The sequence below is a fragment of the Phyllobates terribilis genome, unplaced genomic scaffold (genome assembly GCF_046119375.1).
Source record: "Phyllobates terribilis strain yellow unplaced genomic scaffold, ASM4611937v1 Scaffold_169__1_contigs__length_4117513, whole genome shotgun sequence".
NCBI classification, from domain to species: Eukaryota; Metazoa; Chordata; class Amphibia; order Anura; family Dendrobatidae; genus Phyllobates; species Phyllobates terribilis.
The window spans coordinates 254,841-266,886 of NW_027362929.1; the positions used below are offsets into that span (position 1 = coordinate 254,841).

General features: G+C 49.0%; 5 non-coding genes across 5 annotated transcripts; all 5 read right to left on the bottom strand.

Moving 5' to 3' along the window:
• Nucleotides 1-694: 694 nt before the first annotated feature.
• LOC141209908 (U2 spliceosomal RNA) lies at nucleotides 695-885 on the bottom strand. The gene has a single exon (XR_012280095.1). It is a non-coding gene; the product is annotated as a U2 spliceosomal RNA (small nuclear RNA).
• A 5,977-nt stretch (nucleotides 886-6,862) lies between these two features.
• On the bottom strand, nucleotides 6,863-7,053 carry LOC141210286 (U2 spliceosomal RNA). Its single transcript, XR_012280459.1, has one exon. It is a non-coding gene; the product is annotated as a U2 spliceosomal RNA (small nuclear RNA).
• A 1,122-nt stretch (nucleotides 7,054-8,175) lies between these two features.
• On the bottom strand, nucleotides 8,176-8,366 carry LOC141209920 (U2 spliceosomal RNA). Its single transcript, XR_012280106.1, has one exon. It is a non-coding gene; the product is annotated as a U2 spliceosomal RNA (small nuclear RNA).
• Nucleotides 8,367-9,488: 1,122 nt separating this feature from the next.
• LOC141209931 (U2 spliceosomal RNA) lies at nucleotides 9,489-9,679 on the bottom strand. The gene has a single exon (XR_012280117.1). It is a non-coding gene; the product is annotated as a U2 spliceosomal RNA (small nuclear RNA).
• Nucleotides 9,680-10,799: 1,120 nt separating this feature from the next.
• LOC141210294 (U2 spliceosomal RNA) lies at nucleotides 10,800-10,990 on the bottom strand. The gene has a single exon (XR_012280467.1). It is a non-coding gene; the product is annotated as a U2 spliceosomal RNA (small nuclear RNA).
• Nucleotides 10,991-12,046: the final 1,056 nt, after the last annotated feature.

A 12,046-nucleotide genomic window follows, 5' to 3' on the forward strand; every position in this document is an offset into this window, starting at 1 on the left:
GTTCCATTGCCACATTCCGTCTACTGCAGGCGGGATACCTGGATGGCTGAATGTCACTGAGAAGCTCACAGAGACCGCCATAAGCAACAGTTTAAAAGAATGCCACAGACTAATCAACCAAACTTTTTGGGTTGGTTTCTCTTTTATAGTCTGCAGGCATTAAATGAAAGAAGTCAGTGTTCCAGCAGAGGGAGACAACGTTTCAGAAAAGGCATTGTAGCCAACCAAAAAAGAAATTTTAAGCGCAGCAGAGTAACCAGCTCACATACCTGTTAGCTCAGGTGAGTTTAAAAGGCTGCTGTTGATAACAAGGGCATTTGCTAAATAGATGGTGTGTGTGCAACAATATACTGAAAGGTCAATTATATTGTGCAGCTTATCTCACCACCTGTAGTTATTTAGGTGAAAGCTCCAAAATGCTTGCCTAATATGTCTGTTTATCCAAAAGGAAGTATAGAGGGAGAGCTAGATAGATAGCATTGCATTACATTACATTACATGGCAATGCAATGCACAGTTGCTGAAGTTGAACCAAAATGAGCTTGTCATCTGGCTTCTGCAACTTTTAACATGAAAAATCCAATGAGGAGAAGAAAAGCAAAGCCAAAGAGTCCATCCCAAAATCCGACAAACAAGCAAAATGAACAAAAAGCATTGAATTCAATTCTTTCTGATTTTAGAAACTGCATTAAAGAAGGGGTGCACCGGTCCTGGAGATACTGCAATACCAGGTCAATGCGTGGAGTGGACAGAGCAAGCTCTTTTTCCATCTCCCTGTTCTAAAAATCCATTTAATATATGGTCCCCAGATAGGGGACGTATCAGATATTAAACTGATAAGAACAGATACTACACTTGATCTTAGCCAAAAGGCCGAGAAGCGATAACCAGAATTGGTTTCCGACTACGGTGCCACCCAAGGATTCTGAAAAGTCCATTTGTGGAGATGGCCACCTGGACTCCCGTTAAGAAGACATGCTGTCAACCTCTAGATCCCTCACATGCCTGCACTTTTCGGCTTGCTGCTGCTGCAATCCACGCGTTTTAGATCTGCATAACTCCACCTCTTTTAGCACAGTACCCTCAACCCCCGGCTGTTCCCACCCGCCTCAACACCGTTGGAAGGGAGGAGAACCAATTAAGGCGGGGGGGGGGGGGGTGGAACGAGCAGCTGTCTAGCCTTAGCAGGAGGGTTGCTGATTAATTACCTCTCCTGCTGCTGCTGCTGCTGGCTGTCCAGCAGCAGACTGAAGGTGGCTGCTGCTGTGCGCAGGTATATAAAGGCTCAGAGCCTATTATGACACGCGCAGCCAGCGTTCCATTGCCACATTCCGTCTACTGCAGGCGGGATACCTGGATGGCTGAATGTCACTGAGAAGCTCACAGAGACCGCCATAAGCAACAGTTTAAAAGAATGCCACAGACTAATCAACCAAACTTTTTGGGTTGGTTTCTCTTTTATAGTCTGCAGGCATTAAATGAAAGAAGTCAGTGTTCCAGCAGAGGGAGACAACGTTTCAGAAAAGGCATTGTAGCAAACCAAAAAAGAAATTTTAAGCGCAGCAGAGTAACCAGCTCACATACCTGTTAGCTCAGGTGAGTTTAAAAGGCTGCTGTTGATAACAAGGGCATTTGCTAAATAGATGGTGTGTGTGCAACAATATACTGAAAGGTCAATTATATTGTGCAGCTTATCTCACCACCTGTAGTTATTTAGGTGAAAGCTCCAAAATGCTTGCCTAATATGTCTGTTTATCCAAAAGGAAGTATAGAGGGAGAGCTAGATAGATAGCATTGCATTACATTACATTATGTAACATACCTGGCGGCGTCCTTGCATAGTGGTCCATCTCCCACTGTGCAGGAGCGCGCACTTGATCTCCTGTCCAGAATGTCTCTCTGGCTTCCCTCCATGCTGTCTGTTTGTGTCTGTCTCTGCTGCTTAAGGGCGGCGCCCGATCACTTCCTGCTTTTTGTACCTGCTGTGGGTCACACCCCTTGTGCGTCCTCAGCCTATTGCTGTCTGACACTTGGTATATAGCTCAGCAGCTCCCTTCTATCCCTGCCTGAGCATAGTGTTTCCTTCAGTGTGTGCTTGCACTCTGAAGGTGCCAGGTCCTGTCTTTGTTTCCTTGTCTGCCTTTCCTGGAGGCTGTATTTCCAGGCCTGTCTGAACTTAGTCCTGTATGTCTCCTGCTTTGCGGTATCAGCTCCCGTGTCTGAACTGAGTCCTGTATGTTTCCTGCTTTGCGGTATTAGTTCCCGTGTCTGAACTGAGTCCTGTATGTCTCCTGCTTTGCGGTATCAGCTCCCGTGTCTGAACTGTGTCCTGTATGTCTCCTGCTTTATCAGCTCCCGTGTCTGAACTGAGTCCTGTATGTCTCCTGCTTTGCGGTATTTGTTCCCGTGTCTGAACTGAGTCCTTTCTGTGTATCTTGTCTGTCCTGTCTGAACACGCTCCTAGCCTGTTCCTCCCGCCTTCTAGGGGCCGATTACCTAGACCCGCTCCTGTATCTTGTCTGTCCTGTCTGAACACGCTCCTTGCCTGTTCGTCCCGCCTCTCTGGGGGCAGTATTCCCAGACCCGCTCCTGTATCCCGCTGCAGTGTCGGTCTCCTCCGTACACTCAGTTCCAGTCTGAACTCTCTCCTATCCTTTACCTGTTTTGCCTCTATGTCCGTTCCCTTCCTTTTTCTGCAGAGTCTGAACTCGTACCTAACTCCTGCCTGTTGTCTCTGTACTCCCGTTTGTGAGTTTGTGGTCCACTCGCTACTTCACTGCAAGTACCCTGTGGGTGTCTGGCTCTGTCTTTCCCTTCCTGTCTGTTCCGTGTGAACAGAGTCCTGTCCTGCCCTGCTTCTGCCCGCTGCTCCGGCAGTCCTGTCCTGCCCTGCTTCTGCCCGCTGCTCCGGCAGTCCTGTCCTGCCCTGCTTCTGCCCGCTGCTCCGGCAGTCCTGTCCTGCCCTGCTTCTGCCCGCTGCTCCGGCAGTCCTGTCCTGCCCTGCCTGTACCCCTCTGCCTGTATTATTCCTGAGTCCCAGTGTGTACTGGGTCCTATCCCGCCTGTGTTCCTACCTGCTAGTGCCTCCCTGTCTGCACTCTTGCTGTGCTTGCCTGTACCCCCCCTGCCTGCATACCAGTCGTGCCTGCCTATACCCACCAGTCTGTGTGCCAGCCTACCAGCCTGTTCCAGTAATCCCTGTGTGGGTCAACCCCCGTGTCCGGAGTTTGACCTGGAGTAGCACCTGGTCCCTCTGCCCGGTTTCTCCCTGGTGCACTGGCGTCGTATGCCGTCGTGCCATCTTGGTCGGATCGGCCAGATACTTAGTCACGCCCCTCCAGGCACTCTCCGGTTCATGGTCCAGTGGAACCACTACAACCGCACACGCCAGTCTGTCCGGGCGTGTGCATAACAGCATGCTCAGGCCATGGTTCCCGTTGAGCCCCACGGCCTTCGCTCTCTGAGAAGTTTTTCCAGCGAATACATGCATTAAAATAAATAAATAAATTTTTTTTCCCTTAGCTGAGTTCCAGGCGAATTACGCACCGTCCAGATGGATCTATCAGCTCTCGTTCCTGCGGATCCGCCACGTTACTATGGGGATCCAAGACAGTGTCGTGCATTTGTGGAGCAATGCATGCTACACTTTAAGGCCTACCCTCTCTCTTTTCCTTCCGATTGGGCTAAAGTGGCCTTTATTATGTCTTACCTGGCGGGTGATGCCTTGGAATGGATCAACCCCCTATATGAAACACAGGATCCGATCCTCCTGGACCTAATGGCCTTCCTGGTGGCCTTTCTAATGGTCTTCGATGATCCTAACCCGGAGGCTCCTGCTGAAGCTTCACCTCCCAATATCCCGGAGCAGCCCCGATGGGTAATGTGTGTGGGTAGCGCAATAGTCCTCCAGCCCAATGAGACTACTGCCCACCCAGAATCCTCACAGGGTGACTACGCTTTCCGGAATACTTCTCTCAACCTCAAGAGGCAGTCCAGACGTGCTAGACTTAGAGGCAAGCCGTCACGCCAGGGTCTGTCCTCCCTGAGACCTCCTGACCCCAACCTTGAAGTCCCTACTGAAGCTTCATCTCCCTGTATCCCGGAGAAACCCCAATGGGTAATGTGCGTGGGTAGTGCACCAGTTCTCCTGCCCGAAGAGACTTCTGCCCATCCAGACTCCACACAGGAGAACTTCCTGCACCCGGCATCAGTTGCTTCTCTCTCTTTAACCGGTGTGCATGTCCAAGGATGCTCCAAAGCTGTGGTTACCTCAGAGTCTGTGCACCTCTACTACCTGGCGGAGGATCCCCTGTTGCCTCCAGAATCCTCCGGGATACCTCTCGATGACAAATGGAGAGAGACTTCTCTACACCCGGTACTCAATACTTTGTCCGCTTCGTCCTGTGAGCCTGACAATGGGTACCCCAAAGTGGTAGTTACCCCCGAGTCTCTACACCCCTCCGACCAGGCGGAGGATCTCCAGTTTTCTCCTGAACCCTTCGGGGTGCTACCTGGTAGCGAAAGGACAGAGACTCTCCTATACTCTGTACCTGATACCTCGCTCGCTTCGTCCAGTGAGTCCAACCTAGTGTACTCCGAAGCAGAGGTTACTCCCGAGTCTCTACACCACTCCGACCAGGCGGAGGACCTCCAGTTGTGTTCAGAACCCTTCGGGGTGCCACCTGGTGGTGAATGGACAGAGACTTTCCTATACTCGGTACCCGATACCTCGCCTGCTTCCTCCAGTGAGTCCGACCTAGTGTACTCTGAAGCAGTTGTTTTCTCTGAGCCTCTGCACTCTTCTGACCCGGCGGAGGACCTCCAGTTGTTTCCTGAATCCTCCGGGGTACCACCAGATAACAAAGAGACAGTGACTTTTCCTCATTATGTACCTGATAACCCGTCTATTTTTTCCTGTGAGCTTGACAAGATGTACCTCGAAGCAGAGATTACCCTCAAGTCTCTGTCCCCCTCCAACCCAGTGAACGACTGGTCCTCGAATTCCCTGCGGAAGATTCTGGCAGGCCTGAAGAAGAGGGGGCGTAAGGGGGGAGGTACTGTAACATACCTGGCGGCGTCCTTGCATAGTGGTCCATCTCCCACTGTGCAGGAGCGCGCACTTGATCTCCTGTCCAGAATGTCTCTCTGGCTTCCCTCCATGCTGTCTGTTTGTGTCTGTCTCTGCTGCTTAAGGGCGGCGCCCGATCACTTCCTGCTTTTTGTACCTGCTGTGGGTCACACCCCTTGTGCGTCCTCAGCCTATTGCTGTCTGACAATTGGTATATAGCTCAGCAGCTCCCTTCTATCCCTGCCTGAGCATAGTGTTTCCTTCAGTGTGTGCTTGCACTCTGAAGGTGCCAGGTCCCGTCTTTGTTTCCTTGTCTGCCTTTCCTGGAGGCTGTATTTCCAGGCCTGTCTGAACTTAGTCCTGTATGTCTCCTGCTTTGCGGTATCAGCTCCCGTGTCTGAACTGAGTCCTGTATGTCTCCTGCTTTGCGGTATTAGTTCCCGTGTCTGAACTGAGTCCTGTATGTCTCCTGCTTTGCGGTATCAGCTCCCGTGTCTGAACTGTGTCCTGTATGTCTAATGCTTTATCAGCTCCCGTGTCTGAACTGAGTCCTGTATGTCTCCTGCTTTGCGGTATTTGTTCCCGTGTCTGAACTGAGTCCTTTCTGTGTATCTTGTCTGTCCTGTCTGAACACGCTCCTAGCCTGTTCCTCCCGCCTTCTAGGGGCCGATTACCTAGACCCGCTCCTGTATCTTGTCTGTCCTGTCTGAACACGCTCCTTGCCTGTTCGTCCCGCCTCTCTGGGGGCAGTATTCCCAGACCCGCTCCTGTATCCCGCTGCAGTGTCGGTCTCCTCCGTACACTCAGTTCCAGTCTGAACTCTCTCCTATCCTTTACCTGTTTTGCCTCTATGTCCGTTCCCTTCCTTTTTCTGCAGAGTCTGAACTCGTACCTAACTCCTGCCTGTTGTCTCTGTACTCCCGTTTGTGAGTTTGTGGTCCACTCGCTACTTCACTGCAAGTACCCTGTGGGTGTCTGGCTCTGTCTTTCCCTTCCTGTCTGTTCCGTGTGAACAGAGTCCTGTCCTGCCCTGCTTCTGCCCGCTGCTCCGGCAGTCCTGTCCTGCCCTGCTTCTGCCCGCTGCTCCGGCAGTCCTGTCCTGCCCTGCTTCTGCCCGCTGCTCCGGCAGTCCTGTCCTGCCCTGCTTCTGCCCGCTGCTCCGGCAGTCCTGTCCTGCCCTGCCTGTACCCCTCTGCCTGTATTATTCCTGAGTCCCAGTGTGTACTGGGTCCTATCCCGCCTGTGTTCCTACCTGCTAGTGCCTCCCTGTCTGCACACTTGCTGTGCTTGCCTATACCCCCCCTGCCTGCATACCAGTCGTGCCTGCCTATACCCACCAGTCTGTGTGCCAGCCTACCAGCCTGTTCCAGTAATCCCTGTGTGGGTCAACCCCCGTGTCCGGAGTTTGACCTGGAGTAGCACCTGGTCCCTCTGCCCGGTTTCTCCCTGGTGCACTGGCGTCGTATGCCGTCGTGCCATCTTGGTCGGATCGGCCAGATACTTAGTCACGCCCCTCCAGGCACTCTCCGGTTCATGGTCCAGTGGAACCACTACAACCGCACACGCCAGTCTGTCCGGGCGTGTGCATAACACATTACATGGCAATGCAATGCACAGTTGCTGAAGTTGAACCAAAATGAGCTTGTCATCTGGCTTCTGCAACTTTTAACATGAAAAATCCAATGAGGAGAAGAAAAGCAAAGCCAAAGAGTCCATCCCAAAATCCGACAAACAAGCAAAATGAACAAAAAGCATTGAATTCAATTCTTTCTGATTTTAGAAACTGCATTAAAGAAGGGGTGCACCGGTCCTGGAGATACTGCAATACCAGGTCAATGCGTGGAGTGGACAGAGCAAGCTCTTTTTCCATCTCCCTGTTCTAAAAATCCATTTAATATATGGTCCCCAGATAGGGGACGTATCAGATATTAAACTGATAAGAACAGATACTACACTTGATCTTAGCCAAAAGGCCGTGAAGCGATAACCAGAATTGGTTTCCGACTACGGTGCCACCCAAGGATTCTGAAAAGTCCATTTGTGGAGATGGCCACCTGGACTCCCGTTAAGAAGACATGCTGTCAACCTCTAGATCCCTCACATGCCTGCACTTTTCGGCTTGCTGCTGCTGCAATCCACGCGTTTTAGATCTGCATAACTCCACCTCTTTTAGCACAGTACCCTCAACCCCCGGCTGTTCCCACCCGCCTCAACACCGTTGGAAGGGAGGAGAACCAATTAAGGCGGGGGGGGGGGGTGGAACGAGCAGCTGTCTACCCTTTGCAGGAGGGTTGCTGATTAATTACCTCTCCTGCTGCTGCTGCTGCTGGCTGTCCAGCAGCAGAATGAAGGTGGCTGCTGCTGTGCGCAGGTATATAAAGGCTCAGAGCCTATTATGACACGCGCAGCCAGCGTTCCATTGCCACATTCCGTCTACTGCAGGCGGGATACCTGGATGGCTGAATGTCACTGAGAAGCTCACAGAGACCGCCATAAGCAACAGTTTAAAAGAATGCCACAGACTAATCAACCAAACTTTTTGGGTTGGTTTCTCTTTTATAGTCTGCAGGCATTAAATGAAAGAAGTCAGTGTTCCAGCAGAGGGAGACAACGTTTCAGAAAAGGCATTGTAGCAAACCAAAAAAGAAATTTTAAGCGCAGCAGAGTAACCAGCTCACATACCTGTTAGCTCAGGTGAGTTTAAAAGGCTGCTGTTGATAACAAGGGCATTTGCTAAATAGATGGTGTGTGTGCAACAATATACTGAAAGGTCAATTATATTGTGCAGCTTATCTCACCACCTGTAGTTATTTAGGTGAAAGCTCCAAAATGCTTGCCTAATATGTCTGTTTATCCAAAAGGAAGTATAGAGGGAGAGCTAGATAGATAGCATTGCATTACATTACATTACATGGCAATGCAATGCACAGTTGCTGAAGTTGAACCAAAATGAGCTTGTCATCTGGCTTCTGCAACTTTTAACATGAAAAATCCAATGAGGAGAAGAAAAGCAAAGCCAAAGAGTCCATCCCAAAATCCGACAAACAAGCAAAATGAACAAAAAGCATTGAATTCAATTCTTTCTGATTTTAGAAACTGCATTAAAGAAGGGGTGCACCGGTCCTGGAGATACTGCAATACCAGGTCAATGCGTGGAGTGGACAGAGCAAGCTCTTTTTCCATCTCCCTGTTCTAAAAATCCATTTAATATATGGTCCCCAGATAGGGGACGTATCAGATATTAAACTGATAAGAACAGATACTACACTTGATCTTAGCCAAAAGGCCGAGAAGCGATAACCAGAATTGGTTTCCGACTACGGTGCCACCCAAGGATTCTGAAAAGTCCATTTGTGGAGATGGCCACCTGGACTCCCGTTAAGAAGACATGCTGTCAACCTCTAGATCCCTCACATGCCTGCAATTTTCGGCTTGCTGCTGCTGCAATCCACGCGTTTTAGATCTGCATAACTCCACCTCTTTTAGCACAGTACCCTCAACCCCCGGCTGTTCCCACCCGCCTCAACACCGTTGGAAGGGAGGAGAACCAATTAAGGCGGGGGGGGGGGGTGGAACGAGCAGCTGTCTACCCTTAGCAGGAGGGTTGCTGATTAATTACCTCTCCTGCTGCTGCTGCTGCTGGCTGTCCAGCAGCAGACTGAAGGTGGCTGCTGCTGTGCGCAGGTATATAAAGGCTCAGAGCCTATTATGACACGCGCAGCCAGCGTTCCATTGCCACATTCCGTCTACTGCAGGCGGGATACCTGGATGGCTGAATGTCACTGAGAAGCTCACAGAGACCGCCATAAGCAACAGTTTAAAAGAATGCCACAGACTAATCAACCAAACTTTTTGGGTTGGTTTCTCTTTTATAGTCTGCAGGCATTAAATGAAAGAAGTCAGTGTTCCAGCAGAGGGAGACAACGTTTCAGAAAAGGCATTGTAGCAAACCAAAAAAGAAATTTTAAGCGCAGCAGAGTAACCAGCTCACATACCTGTTAGCTCAGGTGAGTTTAAAAGGCTGCTGTTGATAACAAGGGCATTTGCTAAATAGATGGTGTGTGTGCAACAATATACTGAAAGGTCAATTATATTGTGCAGCTTATCTCACCACCTGTAGTTATTTAGGTGAAAGCTCCAAAATGCTTGCCTAATATGTCTGTTTATCCAAAAGGAAGTATAGAGGGAGAGCTAGATAGATAGCATTGCATTACATTACATTACATGGCAATGCAATGCACAGTTGCTGAAGTTGAACCAAAATGAGCTTGTCATCTGGCTTCTGCAACTTTTAACATGAAAAATCCAATGAGGAGAAGAAAAGCAAAGCCAAAGAGTCCATCCCAAAATCCGACAAACAAGCAAAATGAACAAAAAGCATTGAATTCAATTCTTTCTGATTTTAGAAACTGCATTAAAGAAGGGGTGCACCGGTCCTGGAGATACTGCAATACCAGGTCAATGCGTGGAGTGGACAGAGCAAGCTCTTTTTCCATCTCCCTGTTCTAAAAATCCATTTAATATATGGTCCCCAGATAGGGGACGTATCAGATATTAAACTGATAAGAACAGATACTACACTTGATCTTAGCCAAAAGGCCGAGAAGCGATAACCAGAATTGGTTTCCGACTACGGTGCCACCCAAGGATTCTGAAAAGTCCATTTGTGGAGATGGCCACCTGGACTCCCGTTAAGAAGACATGCTGTCAACCTCTAGATCCCTCACATGCCTGCACTTTTCGGCTTGCTGCTGCTGCAATCCACGCGTTATAGATCTGCATAACTCCACCTCTTTTAGCACAGTACCCTCAACCCCCGGCTGTTCCCACCCGCCTCAACACCGTTGGAAGGGAGGAGAACCAATTAAGGCGGGGGGGGGGTGGAACGAGCAGCTGTCTACCCTTAGCAGGAGGGTTGCTGATTAATTACCTCTCCTGCTGCTGCTGCTGCTGGCTGTCCAGCAGCAGACTGAAGGTGGCTGCTGCTGTGCGCAGGTATATAAAGGCTCAGAGCCTATTATGACACGCGCAGCCAGCGTTCCATTGCCACATTCCGTCTACTGCAGGCGGGATACCTGGATGGCTGAATGTCACTGAGAAGCTCACAGAGACCGCCATAAGCAACAGTTTAAAAGAATGCCACAGACTAATCAACCAAACTTTTTGGGTTGGTTTCTCTTTTATAGTCTGCAGGCATTAAATGAAAGAAGTCAGTGTTCCAGCAGAGGGAGACAACGTTTCAGAAAAGGCATTGTAGCAAACCAAAAAAGAAATTTTAAGCGCAGCAGAGTAACCAGCTCACATACCTGTTAGCTCAGGTGAGTTTAAAAGGCTGCTGTTGATAACAAGGGCATTTGCTAAATAGATGGTGTGTGTGCAACAATATACTGAAAGGTCAATTATATTGTGCAGCTTATCTCACCACCTGTAGTTATTTAGGTGAAAGCTCCAAAATGCTTGCCTAATATGTCTGTTTATCCAAAAGGAAGTATAGAGGGAGAGCTAGATAGATAGCATTGCATTACATTACATTACATGGCAATGCAATGCACAGTTGCTGAAGTTGAACCAAAATGAGCTTGTCATCTGGCTTCTGCAACTTTTAACATGAAAAATCCAATGAGGAGAAGAAAAGCAAAGCCAAAGAGTCCATCCCAAAATCCGACAAACAAGCAAAATGAACAAAAAGCATTGAATTCAATTCTTTCTGATTATAGAAACTGCATTAAAGAAGGGGTGCACCGGTCCTGGAGATACTGCAATATCAGGTCAATGCGTGGAGTGGACAGAGCAAGCTCTTTTTCCATCTCCCTGTTCTAAAAATCCATTTAATATATGGTCCCCAGATAGGGGACGTATCAGATATTAAACTGATAAGAACAGATACTACACTTGATCTTAGCCAAAAGGCCGAGAAGCGATAACCAGAATTGGTTTCCGACTACGGTGCCACCCAAGGATTCTGAAAAGTCCATTTGTGGAGATGGCCACCTGGACTCCCGTTAAGAAGACATGCTGTCAACCTCTAGATCCCTCACATGCCTGCACTTTTCGGCTTGCTGCTGCTGCAATCCACGCGTTTTAGATCTGCATAACTCCACCTCTTTTAGCACAGTACCCTCAACCCCCGGCTGTTCCCACCCGCCTCAACACCGTTGGAAGGGAGGAGAACCAATTAAGGCGGGGGGGGGGGTGGAACGAGCAGCTGTCTACCCTTAGCAGGAGGGTTGCTGATTAATTACCTCTCCTGCTGCTGCTGCTGCTGGCTGTCCAGCAGCAGACTGAAGGTGGCTGCTGCTGTGCGCAGGTATATAAAGGCTCAGAGCCTATTATGACACGCGCAGCCAGCGTTCCATTGCCACATTCCGTCTACTGCAGGCGGGATACCTGGATGGCTGAATGTCACTGAGAAGCTCACAGAGACCGCCATAAGCAACAGTTTAAAAGAATGCCACTGACTAATCAACCAAACTTTTTGGGTTGGTTTCTCTTTTATAGTCTGCAGGCATTAAATGAAAGAAGTCAGTGTTCCAGCAGAGGGAGACAACGTTTCAGAAAAGGCATTGTAGCAAACCAAAAAAGAAATTTTAAGCGCAGCAGAGTAACCAGCTCACATACCTGTTAGCTCAGGTGAGTTTAAAAGGCTGCTGTTGATAACAAGGGCATTTGCTAAATAGATGGTGTGTGTGCAACAATATACTGAAAGGTCAATTATATTGTGCAGCTTATCTCACCACCTGTAGTTATTTAGGTGAAAGCTCCAAAATGCTTGCCTAATATGTCTGTTTATCCAAAAGGAAGTATAGAGGGAGAGCTAGATAGATAGCATTGCATTACATTACATTACATGGCAATGCAATGCACAGTTGCTGAAGTTGAACCAAAATGAGCTTGTCATCTGGCTTCTGCAACTTTTAACATGAAAAATCCAATGAGGAGAAGAAAAGCAAAGCCAAAGAGTCCATCCCAAAATCCGAC